The sequence below is a fragment of the Aptenodytes forsteri genome, unplaced genomic scaffold (assembly GCF_000699145.1).
Source record: "Aptenodytes forsteri isolate BGI_AS27 unplaced genomic scaffold, ASM69914v1 Scaffold422, whole genome shotgun sequence".
In the NCBI taxonomy this organism is placed as follows: Eukaryota; Metazoa; Chordata; class Aves; order Sphenisciformes; family Spheniscidae; genus Aptenodytes; species Aptenodytes forsteri.
This window is the reverse complement of record NW_008795687.1, coordinates 449,432-453,721: the sequence shown is the minus strand read 5'-3', so window position 1 is coordinate 453,721 and position 4,290 is coordinate 449,432.

The following is a 4,290-nucleotide window of genomic DNA, read 5'->3' as shown; positions in this document are numbered from 1 at the left end:
CCCCGGCCCCCCGGCCCCTTGCCCCTCCGCACCCCCAGCAGATGCGAGCAAAGGCCCCAGAGGCAGATGGCAACATTTGGTAGCCGAGTGGTCCCCGGCTGCGGGACTTTACCGGGCTCTGGTAACCGGCCTGCCGGGAAGCCCCCTCCCTGCCCGGCCAGGGCTGGGGACCCATCCCCAACCACAGCCAGTGCGGGGCAGGGTGTGCAGCGAGGCTCCCCAGGGTGGGCACACTGCCCATGCCACGCGGTGCCCGGATGGTGGGAGGGCATGGGGGGATTGGCAGCCTGCAAGAGCAGGGGTCCGTCCTCGAGCTCAGCCCCAGCAAGAGCCATCCCCTAATATCTGCTTTCAGCTGAGAGCAGTGGGGACGGTCTTCTTGGGCAGGGGAAGGCTGCTGCTCCATTGCTGGGGGACAAGGGGGACCCCCCCACCCCAGGGACCACCGGCCGCCCCAGGCGAGTGGGTATGACCCCCCAGACTTGTGTGGGGGGGACCCGGGGGGTGGGCCCCAGCCGCTGGCCCCTGGCAGCCCCCCAGCTCCATTTGCATTCCATTTCCATGTGAAAGGAGCAGGTCAAGTTGAAAGTTGAAAGGCTGGTGGGGGGCAGCCGGGAAGGGGCCGCTGCCGGAGGTGAGACCCTGACAAAAGGGCCGGATCCCCAGGGCCCGGCGCTCGCCTGGCCACGGGCTGCGGCCCCGGCCCTGCTGGCAGCCGCCATCTGCGGGTCCATGCCGCCCCACATCACCGCCACCGTGCAGACAAAGGCCTCACGCCCGGCATGTCCCCATCTGTCACCTCCCCGGCTCCTGGCCCGGAGCTGCCGCCTGCGGAGACGTGTGGGGAGAGCCGGGTGTGGGCAGCATCCTTCCCTCTGCCCACGGGCAGCGGGGAGCAAGGTGATGCTGGGCCCAGCGAGAGCTTCCCCATCGAGTCCCCAAGTCCCTTGGAAAGCTGCCCCTGCCTGGCAGAGCTGCTCTGCAGAGCCCACAGCTGGGGAAACTGAGGCAGGAGCAGGCGGTGGCTTTTCTGAGGTCCAGGTACATGGCGCAGGGACGATTCCCCTACTGCAAAGCTGGGCACAGCCTCGGCATGGGAAGGGGCGTAATTAAACCGCCAGGAATTAGCACGCGCCAAGATGAGGGGGGGTGGGGGGGCTCCCGGCTCTGGGAGTGCCTCTGCCTGGGGCTGCCCAAGCCGTGCCGAGCCCTGGCCTCACTGCTCCACAGGCGCTGCCGGGCACCTGCAGCCGCCTCCACCCAGCACTTCCAGGGATGATTTGGCCTCAGATTTGGTTTTTTGCTTGTTGGCGGCTGCATTTTGCTCCCGGGAGCTCCTCGAAGCGACACGAGGGGGGGGCCCAGCCCCGAGCCTCTGTGGGAGGTGAGAGCGGAGCCACTGCCAGCACCCACCTGTCCCTCTGTTTCCAAACACCATTCCTCCGTCCCTGCCCTGTCCCTGTGTCCCCAGGGCAGCGGCAGAGGTGCTGAGCTGGGTGCTGGGGGAGCGCTCCCGTGGTGGGCTGCCCTCCAGAAACACGTCCCAGGGTGCTCCCGAGGAGGGTGAGGCTCCGGGGCGCTGCCTGGCTCCAACGCCCCGCTCCAAAAGTACCCGGCTGCCCAGACATGCCCGGGCAGCTGCCTGCAGCCGGCTGCCTGCACCCCGCGCACGCTTGGCAGCTGGTGGGGTGCGCAGCCGGGGTGGGCGGGCCCCGGGGGGGCCCTGCCCTCCCCTGCCGCACCAGGCAGCGTTCTTCCAGCCAAGCTCGTCGTGCGGATCCACCTTTGCCATTGCCCAAGCGCGGGGCAGCCCTCTGGCAGTTTTCTGTGTGCTTTGCTCGGCTCTTGTCCCTCCGCCAGCTCCTTGTCTTGCTTCCATGAGCAGTTTGAAAAATGCACGGCTGCAATCGAGCTCCGTGCTGCATGGGCCAAGCGCTCGGCCGCTCCACGCGGAGCTGGACCTCACTGCGGGATCTGCCCCTCCCGTGGGACAGGCAGCCCCCGGACCTGCCCCGGGGCTGGGTTCAGGCCAGCAGGTCCACGTGGCCGCAGGTTTGGTGGTCCTGCTCCGGTCCGTCACTTCCCTTTGTGCCATCTGGGTTATTTTGCTGTATGCTGAACTTCATTGCGGAGGGTTGCAGCCGGGTGCGTGGGGAAACAAGGCGAGTTTTCCAAATCAGAGCAGGCCCTGCCGGCTGCCTGTGCTGGCGGCACATGGGGAGCCGGGCGGCAGCTCCCTGCCCGCAGGAGGGCTGGGAATTTTCCCGTCTCCCCAAAGCCCCAGCGGGGCACCAGACCCCTCTGCCCACAGTGCGCAGGGGACGTCCAGGGGCATTTTGGCTTTGGCGGTGTGAGCATCTCAGGCTGTGCATTCGCGCTGCCTGGCCGGCACTGCGGGCTGGATCAGCACCCATGCCGGGACGTCACTGGTTGCAGTCATGCTGCGTGACACAGCCTGGCGTGGAGGAATGCCCCATGGTTTTAATCCCATGTGAGCGCTGAGCTGCCTTGGAGGGCGTCCTCACCCGGCGCTGACTCAGCGGGAGCAGCCGTGGCACGGAGCCGCTCCAGCGCCCTGCCAGCTGCCATCCTGCGGGGAGAAGGGGAGGACGTGGCTGGGGAGGAGGAGGCGTGGGGACACCGGGACACCCCCAGGACAAACGTGGGGAGAAGCAGAGTGGCGGCTGAGCTGTGCCAAGGAGGCTCCCACATCGCAGGGCCAGTCCAGGTAAGGGAGGCGGAGGCGTGGGGACACCGGGACACCCCCAGGACAAACGTGAGCAGAGTGCAGAGTGGCGGGTGGGGTGTAGGGGCCCCCTGCCAAGGAGGCTCCCACATCGCAGGGCCAATCCAGGTAGGTGGCGAAGGTGGTGCCGGTCCCATGCCGGTCCCGTGCCATCGGCATGGGGCTGGGTCACCCAGTGAGGGGGAGGCACAACCGCACACCTCCCGGCACGGCTCTGTGGAGCAGCTGCCTCCAGGCAGGAGATGATCCAGTGTGCCAAAGCGAGCCCGTCTGGGCTGCCTACGCCGGGAGGGAGAGGAGCTGGGGCCGCGGCCGGGCATTGCACGTCACGAGCGGGGCTGTCAGCCCTGGCACCTGGATTCCCGCCCTCCGTCCGGGCCTGGGGCATGCGATAACGTCGCTGTGGTTTTGGGCCTGTTCGGAGGGTGGCTCAGCTCGGCTCAGCCAGGCTTGGTGCAGCCTGGCTCAGTGCCGCCGTGCCAGGGCAGGTGGCTCGGCACCGCAGGAATGCAGAGTAGCAGGTTGTGCCCGGCCAGGCTGTCCTTGCCAGCCGGGCAGGGGAGGGGAGCCCACGCCGGCCACAGGTGGTTGTGCTGGGGGGCCCTGCATCCTCGTCCCTGCGCCCCGACAGTCATCTCCTCTGTGGCTTGGCCCCGGGGCTGAGCCTCTGGCACCGAGCTGAGCTCCAGTGCCCAACGTGGGGATGTGTCCCTGCTTTGACTTGCCCGGGGGGGGGGCATGTTTGCACCTCTGTGCCGAGCCGGGGAGCCCTCCCTGCGCCTGGCACAGGGTGCAAGGGCAGCGGGGCCAGCCATGGACTGGGTGCTGCTGTGGGGTGCGGGGTCTAGGTAGCACTGGAACCGAGGGGTGCTGCTGCATGGGCACCAAACTAGCAGCTGGCACCCCCCACCACCCCAGCAAGCGCCCTGGTGCTGGGTGAGCAAGGCTCTCGACCAGCTGCCCCCAGTCTCTGGCACCAGCTGGGCTGCAGGACCCGGCTCTGCCCGTGCATTTGCGCAGCACTGAGCACAGCCCGGCTCTGCTTCCCATGGGGGCTGTAAGCACGGCTCTGGCTGGGGGGCCCTGCCTGCCCTGCCTGTCCCTGTCCTTGCCCAGCGAGGACGTTGGCACTCTGCACTGCTGGCTCTGTCCCCAGGTCTCCCCCGCGCTGGGCACCCCGCAGAGGAGTGCAGAAAACTACCCGCAGGGAGCAAGGCAGGAGGGTCTGTGCTGGCACTGGGACCGTCCCTAGCTGTCCCCGCGCCTGGCCAGCCCCCTGCCGACACTTTCCAGGTCAGAAGACAGTGTGTCTCCCCAGGCAGGGGACAGGGACAGGGACAGCCAGCCTCCCCCCAGGCCGCTCGCCTGTCATAGCACATCAGGCAGATGCACCGTGTGCCGGGGTGGCTGCTGCACGGGGACCCCGTTGGGGTACGGATTCTGGGGGGCTGGGGCCGACACGCTGGCGCACATGGGCTTGCAGACGGTGCAGCCGTGGCTCGGCATGGCCGTGGCGCGGTGCTGTGTGTGCCGGGGCTGGCTCC